At 40.1% G+C, this 15,270-nt stretch overlaps 1 long non-coding RNA gene across 1 annotated transcript in view; it reads right to left on the reverse strand.

Annotated features, from left to right (window-relative positions):
- Positions 1-288: 288 nt before the first annotated feature.
- Positions 289-15,270, reverse strand: part of LOC124068186 — a 70,719-nt gene continuing 55,737 nt past the window's right edge. The window contains exon 3 of the long non-coding RNA XR_006844887.1: positions 289-3,028. This is a non-coding gene — a long non-coding RNA (uncharacterized LOC124068186). The remainder of the gene's footprint in view (positions 3,029-15,270) is intronic.

Genomic DNA, 15,270 nt, shown 5'->3' on the forward strand with positions numbered 1-15,270 from the left:
AGATGGCAATTAACAGACTTTGTGTACAGTCCTCTTATGTTTGGCGCCAAATATGCTCTCACTGTTTCTCTTTGAATGTCTGTATGATAAACAGAAATTTAAACTCTGAATAGCAATTTGTTATAGTACTCTCTTCAAAGTGGAATTACCGTTTTAGAACATTAGCAATTCACTTTGTTGTAGGTTATTTAAAATGCTATTTGTATAATTTCTCATTCTGTAATTAATTAACAGTAAAATTAAGACTTAAAAGTCCAATGTAAGAGAAATGTCGACATTTTTGCCAATTATCCTTTCACTTTTAATATCTTATTTTTATTTTTAAAATAATTGTAGACATGCAAATAGATCATGTAAAATTTCTGTGCAAAAGATCATACAGGCTACAAAATGTATCACAGAAAAACATCATCATGATCACTAATCATATATTCAGAAAAACAGAACTGTACAGGACATACCAAAAAAAATTTACTTCACTAATTGATTTTCTCTCCTCTGCCTACATGGGGTTCCATGTTAAAGGACCAACATGTTTAAAAGATTGTTTGGAGCCTCACATGATTCTTAATATTTTCCATTTACAGTAGTATTTCACTTTAAGCAGAAATGGGTTGACCTCTGGGCCTCTAAACATTCCTGAATTGGTAAATCGAACGCTTGATAGCAGCTATAAATGCCTTAGGCAACTCAGCCGGTAAAAATATTCTTTGAGTCAGGGTGTTTTGGCCATGTAAATCATGATGTTTAACATTCCTTCCACATTTCCACTGCATGAAGCACAATAGGTGCAATCACAGATACAATATAATGCCAGAAATTTTATTTTGATCTAATAACCATGGTGTGCAAAATCAGATGTCTTTGTTCAAATGCTCAGGCCATTAACAAACCAAAAAAATAAAAGTAACAACAAAAACTCCACATAAACCGAAGCTTGTGAGTAGACAATAAACAGGATTTGTGAACCCAAGTTTCTGTTCACCCAGCTTACAATTAGCTTTTCAGTTGTTGTGCTTATGCAGTGCCAGCTCTGATTAATAGGCACAACATGTTGAATAGAACACCTGAAAATGTAGTATGTTGCCTGGGTGGGACATTGTTGCCATCTGATACCATCTCCACAACATGGTGCTTATCTCGTCATCCCCCCCTTGGGGGTGTTTACAGCTGTTTTCTCAAGCCAAGACAAATTAGTGCGGCTGTGTACCTCTTTCACCCCCTCAAAGTGTAGCAGTGAACAGAAACATCATGGTCACTACCTCTCTGAGATCTTGGACTTGTGCATGCTTGGCCATGCTTAGTGCTATTTTGAAGTTGGTGACATATATCAGTTTTAAATAAATGTGTTTGTTGATCTTTTTATTCATAACGTGTGGATCCAAGAAGAGGAAAACATTGTTGGGATTTTTTTATGCCTTCTCTAATCTGTCTATCTAATCTAATATCCTTTTTTTCTGAGTGGCTGTGGCTGATTTAGCCATGTTAATACTCTAAATCCTGACAAGCCTGACCAGGCCATGTGCTGTCAAATGAGAGCATGAGTTTATATTCTCTGCTCCGCACAATATACACAACACGCATCCACTCTGTCTGCCACTGGCTATTTCAATCGCTCAACAACTTAGAGCAAAGCAGTTGTTGACATCTTCAATTGAAGATTCACTGTGTAGGATTTAGGGGCTATTTGTTCATTAGTGTATCATCACCCTAAGAGTGAGTTTTTATATTTACAGAGTGAGATGGTCCTCTTCCATAGATTCCACCATGCTGCACAGCCATGTTTCTACAGTAGTCCAGAATGGGCAAATCAAATGTTGGCTCTAGAGAGGGCCTTTCTGGTTTTTTTTGCCATTTATCAGCCATCTTAGGAGATCTTAGGAAATGAAGGGTGTTTAGTTGGCTGCAATCCACAACCAGAATACTGGACGTTTAAAACAGAAAACATTTGTGAAACTAGCAGGTTACAGTCTAACAAACACTGACCTCCTGCTGATAAAAAATTTTGTTATTTTTACAGTGTTCATGACATGGTTGTTAGCAAACCCCAGGTGGGTAAGTACAGTGACTCCTGCAGGCACCCATATGTTCTCTGCGTGATAGATGCAGCAACATTGGAATGAGGGGTAAGGGTGGTGGGTGGCGGGCAGCGCCATCATCGTAATGAAGACTTTGCCCTATGATTGCAACCATTTAAAATGTTACACTTCATCACCTTAATACTGGGCTCCAGCAACATTTGATGGCACTGGCTCCATAAGGCTGGCCACAAATTAGTAGGTCTTGTTATTTCAACATTAGCTTGTCGACACCTCATCTTAATTTCACCACTGAACCACATCTGAACCATATAAATGGAGACCTCGAGAGCTTGTGTCGAGGAGAGATAGGAGGTGAGAGTGTGTGTGGGTGTAAGCACACGGCCTTATTTGTGTCTGTGCCACTATGTATGGATGTGAGTGCGTGTGCGTGTCAGCATGTGTCGAAAAGGCATTCTCCTCCTCAGAGAGATGTGAATTCAAAATAACAGACACACAGATAGAAACAGAGGGAGAAAGACAGCAAGAGTGAGCGAAAAAGAGGCAGAGGGAGAAAAAATAATCTCATGCTATGTTATCCCTGCAAAACCTGACAAACCACCCCCGAGACTGATCTGGCTTAGCATTCAGTGTGGTTAGGGGCTTGTTTGTGCTCCTATGATTGGAGCAGGCTGGCTAAGTTGGCCTCATAACAGTCCAGTCACAGTGGAGCCCCAGTGGAGTCACACTGCCTAGGGATAGCAGGCCTGTCTCTGGCCACAGATATCAATAAAGGCAGCAGTGCAGTCTTCTGGGAGGTTGGACAGGCCAAATTTTCTCCCCTGGAGGGAGGGGGAGGGGAGTTATTAATTGTCCCAATGTTGTATGTGGTCTGCTTGCACAACATGCTTTTTTGTTGAACATCCTGAATTCCAGGCATGTGTCCCAGAATGCAATTAGTCCTCTGCCATTAGATCAAGCCACACATGTCTTCTCGCCTGGTGCCTGGCCTGGAATTACAGTGAGGGGAGGGAGAAAAGAAAGAAATTAGTATGGAAATTAGCTGTCTTCAAAGCCTTTGGCGTTAAAGGTGGTGTAAGGTGCTACAGGAAGGTAGCACTTTCCTTTGCAGATATCTCAGTAACGGAAAACGCTGGGATACAGGAGGATTGATTTCCTTGGGAGTCTCATATCCCTCTGTGCAATGTGGGATTAAGGAAATGGCATATGAAAGGCATATCGTGCTATTTCTTATACACTAATTGTGCATGTGGTACAGAGTAGTCTGGGGTAAGCAGATTGTATTTTAACATCACACACTGATTTTTGATCTATTGCGAGCTGGAGGTCCTTAAAAATTTTAAATAAAGCGCATTAGACTTTGTAATCTCGTCAAGTCCAATGGAACCAGGAACAGATCTGAGAGATGAATCCGGTTTCCCTTCTGATGCGTTTTTCACCTTCTCTGGGCATTAGGAATGGTAACAAAGTGGCACATGCTGACTCTCCATTGCAGTAAACATGAAGTCCAGGTTCAATTTATAAGATATGGCCAGAGTTTTAGTCTAAACCATAAAAACTAGCATTAACAACAGAATGTGAAGAAACAACAGTGCTAACATTATGTCAAAGACATCTATGTACTGTGTTGTGTGGATGTATATTGAAGTTAGCATGCCAAACAGCTGGCCCACCCGTCCCATAGCTCTAGATGATGGTCCTTATTATTTCAGCTGGGAGATATGTACATATAGCAAGTTTGCTAATTTTTGACTCTTTTGTTATTGTTTTGACAAACTCTTTTTGCCTTTAGTCTAGTAAAAAAATAAAATAAAATAAAAACTCATGAAATCTGATTTAAGTATTTTGATTTTTTGAAAACTCAATTGCTTTGTTAACTCATTGTAAACACTCTTCATTGAAAGGAGACATAAACAAAGTAAAACTCTCCAAAATCATCTTGGTTTGTCAAAATAAAATCACCATTCACCATGTATGGTGTGAAAACATGCTGGCTCTACGTGCTGATTTCATCCACAACTGTTGCTTGACTTTTCTTTTCTTTTGTTATTCAACCTTTTCTTCATGTCTTGCCCCATTCAGGCTTGGTTGGTAAGTTTGTGAAAGGTGATTTTGACCACCACATCAACTTAAGGAAAAGTTGAACATGTTTCAAAAAAAGGCACCTGATCCTGATGTAAACAAGCCAGACAGAAACCTTGCTTAACCTTTCCTTATTGTCTTGTGTATTACTGCTTCATCTGCAAAACCTTGGCAACTAGGTTAACTTTTATCACTGGGTTCAATGGGCTGCTCTCAACTACCCAGTCTGTTTTCGACCATCTATTCATTATTACACTATCTTAATGGTGTCACCGAAGACAGGGTGGTTGCTGGCCGTGCTTCGTCCTCCTTAACATTATCTCTAAATGTCACAAAGGAAGTAGATTGTGGTGTTCTTGTGGCAGTTAAACGTACCACGTGCTAAACATCATTCTTCGCACTTCATTCACACCTTCTTCTGTTCATGATGTAACCAACACATGTTGTTGTTGAGCTTTAACATCATTATATTTATGTTCACATTGGAGCTACCCCACCATAGTTTAAAAAAACATCTTAAAAATAGACTACTTTAAAAAAATTCCCAAATGCTTAGGCCTGACCAGGGTCAGCGTAGGCCTGGCAGGCTGCCAGCTTGCAATACATTGGCAGAAAGCGTAGTGTTTGAGGCAGATTCCACAAGCTGCAACATGCACATAAGAAAAACTCATCAATAGCTTAGCATTAAGGTTGAAATTACAACGGGGTGGTCACACGTCAAGACGGTACCTTTGAAGAATCAAAGAGAAAATTTTCTTATTTTCAGATAAGATGGTGCACCTTGAAATCTTGCTAAGGGTGCGAAGAGGGGGAAATTACACCCAACTGCACCAAATTGTATGCAGATTAAAATATTCTGACCTTTAGCAGATCAGAGTTATGGAAATTTTGCAGACACAGTGACATCCATGCCAATACACTTTTGAAGAGGATTTGAGGCGCCACAACAACATAAAACTTCTTCTGCCTTGGCTTATGACAGACAACAGTCATTCACATGGCCACTGGAGGTTATATTGTCAGGTAAACCTATGTCATATTTGGCATTTGAACAAATAACAGTCTCAACCACTGACTGTGGATGACATAAGAGCTCCCCAAAGGTGAAGCCAAAACCTCTTGATCGCCCCCTGGTGGCTGGTTGCAGTAATTGTAAACCCCTCCCCCTCCACGTTAACAGAGACAACATAGATCAAATTAAAAATTCAAAGTTCATGTAAAATAAGTTTTTCTCAGAGACATTTTTTGTCATTTATTGTTTCATGATTGACAGCTGAGCACCGCTTGCAGGTGGGTGTATGGGTTGGGACTGGATCTCACAACTTCACTGAATGGTCATTACCGCCCAGTTACAGGCTCCATGACATCACCGGTACAACCAGTGTGGTGCCAAGGTATTCATACATATCAATGTTACTTTCTTTATGTCATTCTGCTTCTGATACATGTTCGATCAGTTCCTCTTTAATTCCATATAACCTAAAGGCATGCAAAGGTCCTTATACCTCATTATTTAAGATAATTGCTCTTTCTGGCACTTCCTGACTTCATTATCTCTCTTGCTATGTAATGCGGTGATGCTGCTTATTTTGGCAAGAGGCAATCTGGCCCTGAGGCTATGGGGATTCCTTTCCCCCATGTGTCAGCTAATGTTTACCGATGCCTGAGGACTGAGGATGGATCACAGGATTTCATAATCCACTGCCCGTACAGTGGAGCAAGGGCAAAAAAATAATTCTCTTTGTGTCAACAGTTGTTTCATTCATGGGTAATTTCCCCATAGCTAGCCTCACACTGCAGCCAGAGACACAGACACACAGAGCAAGGAAGAGATAGCAAGGGAGATGTCCAACACCCAAGTGCTTTGCTTCTCCAGAAACCTCTTCATGATTCAGTTGCAAAGCCTCGCTATTTGTATTCCACCTGAGTTGTTCCCTCTCATTCAGGTATTTTAACCAATCTTGTATTTGAATTTATAAGAGCCATATAAGTCAAGAGATGAATATCATGTCAGCAGTTCTTTTATGGAGGCAGAGCATCTCTGGCATCACTACTCAACAGTTTTCCTCTTGCTCCCTAGGCACTGGCTATTTTCCAAGATGTAGTTCAGGATCAATGCACTCTGAATGGCAGCACAGGAGGTAAAACTCCCTCAGACCTGAGCATAGACAGAGATGTGATATTTCATATTGTATATAGTAGTGCTTCCTCTTTGATACTTTCTCTGTTATTTTCTGACTGCGGTGCAGGTGGGTTTATTCACACATTATAAAAGCATGACTAACTTTTTTCAAATAATAAAAACACCAGTACCTGATAGGTACATAAAAGTATAACATATAGCACACAATTGCTAAACAGTAAAAAAACACACACAGAAGAAGAAAGAACTAAAACGACAAGGAAAAAGTCAACAAAACATCCATCCAGAAAGTAACAGAGACACATCCTGATCCTTCACATAATAAAAAACAAAAAAAACAAACAAACAAAAAAAAAAAAACACTGTCTGGGTCTATCTACCACTGGCTGTGTCGACTTTGATTTAGTCTTAGTTCAACTGAATGTGTCCAGTACCAGTATTCTGACCTTAAAGTTTCCAGGTCAAGAAAGAAAATCCTTTTGACAACAAATTATCATCCCCTACAGGGGGACTTCCAGTTTTTCAGAAAGAGCTGATCAGTATCTGTAAGCACAAATTCACAGTAGTAGGGATTTCTGACCCATTTTAACAGAATACATTTTCTTGCCAAAAGCAACAATTTATCCAGTAATATAAATTAAAAAAACAAGAGCAACACTCATTTTCAGAGGGTAAACTTGGAAAGACAAGCCTAGTATCTTTCTTAATTTTAATTTTGAAACTGTCACTAAGCTCCTTGGCTATGTAGTTGCAAAAACGAGATGTGTATTTACATTGCTAAAAAAAAAAAAGATGAATGTAGTTCAGTTTTCCTTTCTGACATTTTTGACGGAGAAGCGATAAGCTACGGTCCACCTTAATCTGAACTGAAATGAAATGGGAAGAGTTGTACCTGCCAAAAAGAAAGGAATCGTGTCAGCAAGGAGACCAAATCCTGTCTCTGCCAGAAAACTAAAAATTATTCCTCCAGACCATAACAAAGTTGTAAAATAGGGTTAGCTTTAACGTCTTCGTTGTGTTATGTCTTTGTTATGGTTATGGTCTTTGCACTTAAAGAGACCTCATAGGGAGAGTCTACGAAGAAGTCTAAATACAAATGTAGCCAACCCCAGAATAAACGAGCATGTCAGGCCCAATTATAAAATTGCTCGTTGGGTAAGCAGAGACCAGTGTTTTTTGGCATTTGCAGAACGTTAAACTTCTCCCTACACTTTTTGCCATGAAAGTTCTGCAAATCTATTCAGACAATGGATGTAGTTGGAGAGATACTTAGCTTCCAGAGATTACTCAAATTGGGGGTACTATAATTCCGAGAAAGGTGAAGTCTAATTTGGACTTTTTAAATAGGAAATTCTCTACAAAATCAGGTTCATTGAGCTTACCAATTGGTGAGACATTGCCTCAGATTTACATAGTGTACAAGTGTAGTCACACAGCAGAGAAACTTCTTCCAACCCCTTACATAGTTACATGGTTAAAATTTCCCATCAATATTTGTATATAATGTTGTCATTGGTACATTTTATGTCTTCCTCTGCTGATGACAAATGTGGAGCGATTCCATGATGTTATCATCTTGGCCCTTTGCGGACCTCTGGATGTACATTCTACGTATACTTGTGTACTTTTTCTCTCTTCAACTCTTGACTGATATCTGGGCTACACAGGACTGCAAAAGCAGGATCATCTTAAGGTGGATAAAGAAGGACTTCCACTATCATAACCCTGTGGATTAACTGGTGCTTCTTCTCTGATGGTATGAAAGTGCACTGCATTGCAGGCACAGTTTATGAGCGCTGCAGGCAAGTCAAAGGTGTATTGTTTGCCATTGTATGATGTGAATCACAGACACTGAGTGTTTTGTTAGTTTACTATAGAGGTATGCATTCGCTAGTTGCTTTTTGACGAATACATATTTATAAAATGGAAAAATGAACAAAGTGAGAAAAGAAAAAGATGAACTACAATGAACTAGTGTGATACTTTGGCATTCCTGCAGAGGGTCTTTATGACGTTGTTGGCCACTGGGAGGCAGAAGGTCATGTCTACTACCCCACATCCAAAGCACTACAGAACAAACAGAAAAGTGACTCAGCAGTCTTTTTTGTAGTTTTGAACTAAGTTCTCTGTGAAGATGACCTGATTAGACATTGTTCCAACTGAATGTTGCTGGGCTAAAGTGCACCTAATGACCTTTGGTGTGAATGATAAGTTGCATTACTTTGCTGCATAGGCTTACTGGCCATTGTGCTGAAAACTAATTGACAGCTTTGTAAAAGTTCACAGCCATTATTATCACATTATCATCTCAGGAGGCTGAGTTTTAATGCATGAATCTCAACACCATATCACATCCTGTCCAAAGGAAATAGTTGAGAAATGTAGGCAGTCTCTGTTTTAGCCTTCATTGATTTAACTCCTGTGTTCTCATGTGTTTCATTAACTTTGCAAGAAAATGATTGATCTGAGCAGTGTGAGATTTAGTTCACCTAAGAGCCATGTATAAATTGAATTTCATTCTTAGGCTGACACTGTGTAGTTTTTACACAAGATGTGCAATATTACATGGGTTGTATGAGAGCGTATATGTCTGTGTACAAAGGGCTTTCAGTAGACATTATGTCTGGACATGATGAGACCCCAGAGCATTCACTTTCACCATACTCTACCAAACACAACAGCTACCATCACATTCCCTGCTACATGCAAGTATAATTCATGTCAACCTGCCACATCACTGGTGTGAGGAAATGCTTTCTGGCATAACATTATTTGCAAATGTCAGTGACCAAAGCAACATAAAACAAAATTCTGCATTTTCTAAACAAAAGCTAGTGAGGCCAGTACCCTGCAAAGTGGCTGCCCCCGCCTAACAGGAAGCTCACAACCCCTCAGTGTTAGATAAGGTTGTAATAAGATATAGTCAAAGCCTAGCAACTAATCTGATATTTCACCTCAGTGAGAGATAGGAAAGATATAAAAACATATTAGGAGTGGGCACTAAGAGGATTAGAGTATGGAAACGGATGTGTGGCAGCGTTTTTAATCCACTCATGCTTAACCTTTTCAAGCTGCCCAATCTGCTACATGCAAACAAAGATTATTTAGTCTTGCTTTCCATGGGGCTCGTTTCAGACCAGTAGCACTGTCCACACACACACACACACACACACACACTCTCTCATTTAATTTGATTTTGTTGAGGAAAAAAAAGGCGAGGAGGGGACTGACAGAGCTCAGGTTTGATTAAGATTCTCTGCCCTGTGACAACACAGCACGTGTGTCTCCAGTGAATCACTCTGGATTGAAGATTGACAGTTGGTGGGGGGTTTAGCAGCTGTGTGTGTGTGTGTGTGCACGTAGCTTTCATTTACATGTGCATTTGTACAGGTGGAACCTGTGTATATTTGGACAACCACCAATATAGCTGTGTGTATTTTATGTTTTACATTACGTGTTCATGCAATTAGACATGTTCCTGTCCGTGTGTATGCCAAGCACTTAGTGGCTTAGTACAGCCTAATCTCACATAGCCACACTTTGAGGACGTGAGATTAAGCACAACCAGACTGTAGAGGGCAATTAATCTTCTTTCCATATCCAGGCAGCAGCTTTAATTTCGGTCTGGCTTGATCATAGTTGGAGTGTGCTGTGTGAAAGGTGAAAACACACGTATTTGACCTTTTGACAAATGTTAACGCTGATATTAGTTTCAAGGGGGCAATTCTATTGAGGAGCCTTTCAGGGGTGATCGTTGCAGTCAAAATGAAGTCATCACTCTTATAACAGCTGTTACACGGGATATGAGCAGTTGAGCCCAAGAAAGTAGTTTAATTCAGTCATCCTGGATCTGCCCTGAAGGGTGGCATCCAGCAGCCAACCAATCGTCAGTGTCTATCGGGACATGACCCTTGTGGCTACACGCAAGAAGAAAAGTGTGCATGTAACCTTACAGAAGGGCACAGCAATTAATAAATTGTAGTCTGTGGGGGGTGGCAGAGAGAGGGAGAAATAACAGGTGTCAATCTTCATTACATGTGATCTGCCACCTCTCCAAATTCCAAATTATTCCCCAATTAAGAAGAAAAATGAAGGCAAGGATGCTCTCCAGACTTGACATCCTAATTAATTACTTCCTTCACATAAAGAATTGACTCATACTTCATGTCACCTTGGAGGTCTCTTGTGTGTTTTGCGGTGCAAAATTAGTCATGAGAGCTCACTGTACAATTTAAGTTTTAAGAGTGGCGAAATATTTTGTTAAGCTATAATAACATAAGGTTTTATAATTTGCTGTTTTTGTGTAAGACTTTCATAACTGTATATGTCAAGGTATTTCCAAAATACATCAATCAGTGACAGACAACATGCTGGTTTTGAATATGCCACGGAGTTGACTGTTCTGACAGCTGTGATGGCAGAATTCACCTAAGATATAATTGGCTATACTGTGAAATGGGCTCAAGCTTCTATTATCACATTAGTTGCGGTGAATTAAAGCAGTGTCTTTCATCCTGTCCCCTCATTTGTTATTGAGTTCTTCATGCCATCCCTACATCAGTTCTATCCTGGATTTTAACAGGCAATTTCATTCTTACAATCAGTTACAGGTTAATTCTAACTGGTTTACTGAGTGGGGAAATGTGAAAAAGATTGGAAATGTGATTTTACCCGTTTGGTAGTTGTACCAAAATGAAAGAAAAAGATGTCATGACTGTCTCTCACTGCTGTCTCTTCCCTACACTTGTATACACACACACCACCACCACACCAATCACCAGAAATATAAAGTTCTTTACGAGCAACACAACAGATTTTTGCATAAATTTAACAAAATAGTGTAACTAGTGTCCTTGTGAGCAGCATCGTGATAGTTTTGCAGCATTACAGATGGCTTGACAAAAAAAAGGGAAAAAACACCCAAAAAAAACCCTCTCATAATCATGTCTGCAGCTTTACAAGCGGATGGGAACAGTGAGCATCATTAGAAGACTTGGCTTCCTCCACGTACATTACTACATCAGTTCTACAGAGTTCTACGCTACAGAGCGTCTCATGCATGCCGAATGTATGTCATTCAAGCTCAGAGCCAACGCCCTCCTTTGGTGCAATTTTTACACTTGGCAGGGTGATTAACGCATATGATGCACTAAATCTGGGTTGCCCAGAAAGTAGCAGTGCTAGATAGAGTGGGACTCAAAATCCATCCAATCTTTTGCCTTCTGGCTCCTCAGGCAGGCTCACACTGTATGTATGCTGGATTTCCTTTCCTTTTGATGATCACCACTAAATAAATATTTGCACCTTGAAAGAGCTGCTATGTTGTGTTATTTTTTTTTTTAAACTAGCTTTGTGTATTTGAATGTCTGTGCATTGCTGGGCTTTGAATGGTGATTGTTTTTTTTTTCTTTTTTTTGGGGGGGGGGGGGGGGGGGGGGGTATGCAAAATTAAATGGTTTAAATAACCTTGCAGAATTGTCTGAAGAACCTCTCATTCAGTGAATACCCTATAAGGTGCAGCACTGTTCAGTCTTTCTGTGTGTGACTCAACTGCTTAGCAAATTGTCAGACAACGTACAAAGAGAATTATGGGCCCTGAGGGGTCTTGGGGAAATTGCACCACTGGCAGTTTTATCTGGGGGAGCTGCAGGGCTTAGACAATGCTCCACTTAAGTATGATGACAGACTAGAGGGGATGTACCCTGGCCCTTTATATAAACTTCACAAAACCCTCACAGCTGAAAACTAAAACTCCTGGCATCCCCTGCTGAAACTGTCACCATAGGGCAAAAGTCAACTACCATAAATTTAGCTTATCAGCCAACCCGAAGACAGAAAGCATATAACATTTTGGGGTGTGTTCCATGAGCAAAGTAAATTAAAATGTTACCAGTCTATGGTTTCATAGCATTATAAAAAATGATCTGTTTCTTTCATTTGAATGGTGATAAGTAACCCAAGCAACTGTCTTGATGAATTCTGGGTGTAGAAATCATCCATCAGCAGTATGGATTGTTGACTTACACAGTGAAGGCTACAGCCAGCAGGTCAGGGTACATTTGCCTCTGGAATGTTTGCATGTAGTCTGCTGCAAGGAACCATAACAGAGGAAGACAGACTAAATGCATGCACAACACATTCAGGGGAGGGTATGTGCTTTGAAGTGGTTATTAATACGCAGACAGAAAATTCCTGCAGGGATCAAGACGAGACACCAGAAAGACGCAGTAGCATAGTGCTCCTGCATCCAAGGAAGCTCTTGTTTTTCTTCTTTTGCTGGGTTAACATGTAAGTTTGATGTTTTCACTGCTTCTGTGTAATTTGAATTAAACACTGCGCACGACAGCAGTAGAGAAACTATAGAGATGACGGAGTATCCGCTGAGGTGTTTGTATATTGGCCTATTTGTGAGGGTGTTTTCTTACATGTCATATCGTCTGTCATATTTGTGATGAAACTCTGCCTGCAGCTCCTCCTAAATACATTTTCCTCTCATTTGTGAAATGTGCACTCGCTGTGTGTTCTGTGCAGTGTGTGCAGAAGTTTCTCATTAAACACAGTAATGAACAGGAGTATCAGCAGCGGGCAAGGTGTTTTATCAATACCAGGGGCGGGGAAGTGAACCAAACTACACAACCTTGCTTCTGACACTCAGCAGAGAGTTAAGTAAGTGAACATTGGACTTTTCCCTTATTTCAATACTCGTGAGAGAGAGAGAGATAAATAGTGGAATGAGGCTGACTGTGTATGTGGTTCTAGTGGAGCCTCTTGCTGCCTGACCCGTCCATGGTGATGAATAATGAATGAGCAGGACAGAAGCAGTTACCATTTGGAGACAGTTTCCTGATGAATGATTACCGGCTCCATTGGGTCTGTATTTGCATAGGAGATGAAAATGTCAAGAGGAAGACACATGGCTGTTACAGTCATGGAGGCTGTAATACTTTTGACTGCTGAGCAGGCAACTCTTCTAATGTTATAATCAACTGGCATGGCTGGTCATAAGAGACTACACATAAAACAGAATAACTGGAGATGGGTGAGGGGTGCATGAAGTGACATTTCAAATGAGATGTATTTATCTGTTATGCCATTAAATGGGTTTGTGTGCTCCTGCAGAAATTCCGATTTATTCTTCTACCATTCAGCACAGCTGTTCCTTTAATAACCACATTCATTACCAAGTGACAGTTATTAACAAAGTGAAAAAAAGACAAAAAGAAAAGGAAAAACAGCTCTGCAATTGGGGTGAGGGAAATTTCCGGGGAAACATACATATAGACCAAACAGAATAATGAGGGTAAAGATAATGATCACTTTTGCAGACAAGGAAACAGAACCAGTTGATTCCTCCTTTTACAGACAGATGAAACCTGACTGTCACTTACTTAACTATAGCAGCCATGCCACTGTGTAGCAATATCTACTAGTGCTGAAGTGAGGGAGATAAGGATTTCATGGTCATTGCATCTCCTCACAAGGTGGTTGTGGTGCTGCAAGGGCGGAGGTGGTAGTCGTGGTGGTGTGTGTGTGCGGTGGAGGGTGGGGGGGTACAAGCCTCTGTCTGGCCCTACAGGGTGAGATGAAGTGTCCCTGCCAATGTCAGAACTCTGTTTACACCTCAGAGCAGTCACCTGTGCCACCACTTTTCGCCTCGCCACGCAGAATCTCGCCTGGTTTGATCAGCTTTTTGAGTCGGCTTAATCTTGTCAGGCCTGACAATGAAGGTTGATCTCTTCTGTTCTTCTTAGCAGCAGAATCAGCCTACAGCCCGCCTTGTTCAAACAGGACCCCAGATTCCCCTGGAATCCATAATGATATCTACGAGGGATGTTTGGATGTATCAAACATTCTCAAGTAAAAGCACTGATCTGCATTCATGCCTACTATAAGGTGGCCTGGCTGAATGCAAAACGACCCTACTGAGATAGAAGTCATCTCTTTTATTTGTTATTGAAAAGAGATGAGAAGACAAGTATGTTTTAGTGCTCTCAGGGTCAGTAGAAGCCAAGAAAAAGACAGAGGAGACACATGAGAACACAAGAAAGCGAATAAAGCAGGTGAGAGCCATCATCACAAGGCTACTTAAAAATCCTCCACTGAGGGCACTTAATAGAACCATTTGTAATAGAGGCATCCTTTTGCTGCATACAATGTAGGCAAAGTAAGAAGAAGAGGCTCTACATGTGGGTGGATGTGTATAGAGTGCGTGGAGTAGATGTTCTGCCCCCCAGATGTTTTGCCTTTTTTGCTCATTTAAGACTCTTGGAACTGTACTCTTACAAGTAACACTGAAGCTGCACTGCTGTATGCTGGTAACGTCAGTTTTGCAAATTACAAATGTGGTGATATTATATTTAAAATATTTATATTAACTCATTTTAGTCTTCTATGATAACAAACTGATTATCTTTCGGTTTGAACCATTGTTCTGACATGTATTTTTGATATATTGTGGAAACCCATGATGGGAATTTTTCATTGTTATCTGAAATTTAAGAAACAAAACTCATCAACTAATTGGGAAAATAACTGGAAGACTAATCACCGACAAACATAGTCAGACTTCTTCCCCAGAGTCTCTGTGCTTTCTCATCTCACAGGCTCCCATGGATCGTGTCTAGACAGTCCTGTCGTGGTCCTGCTTGACACTGACAACTGTTATTACCACATTATATTACTACATTATTATTACTACTACTACTACTGCCATCATGGTTATTATTGCTAATACTGTTTTGTATAGTTCTAACACTTGCTGTTGCTATGTATGTCTATATAAATGATGTTAGATGCTACCCGTGCGATCTAATTGGAAAGTGTCATGAGACAACTTTTGTTATGATTTCACACAATATAAATAAATTGAATATGAATCTGTTGTTTTGTTTTTCTATTGTATTTTATTATTTAAAATGTATTACAGGCAATTAAAACTCATTATGGACTCATTATACCTTAATTAATTTGATTCCAATTGCACCTAACAAATTTACAGCATCAATT

Source organism: Scatophagus argus, chromosome 12 (assembly GCF_020382885.2).
Source record: "Scatophagus argus isolate fScaArg1 chromosome 12, fScaArg1.pri, whole genome shotgun sequence".
Classification (NCBI taxonomy): domain Eukaryota; kingdom Metazoa; phylum Chordata; class Actinopteri; family Scatophagidae; genus Scatophagus; species Scatophagus argus.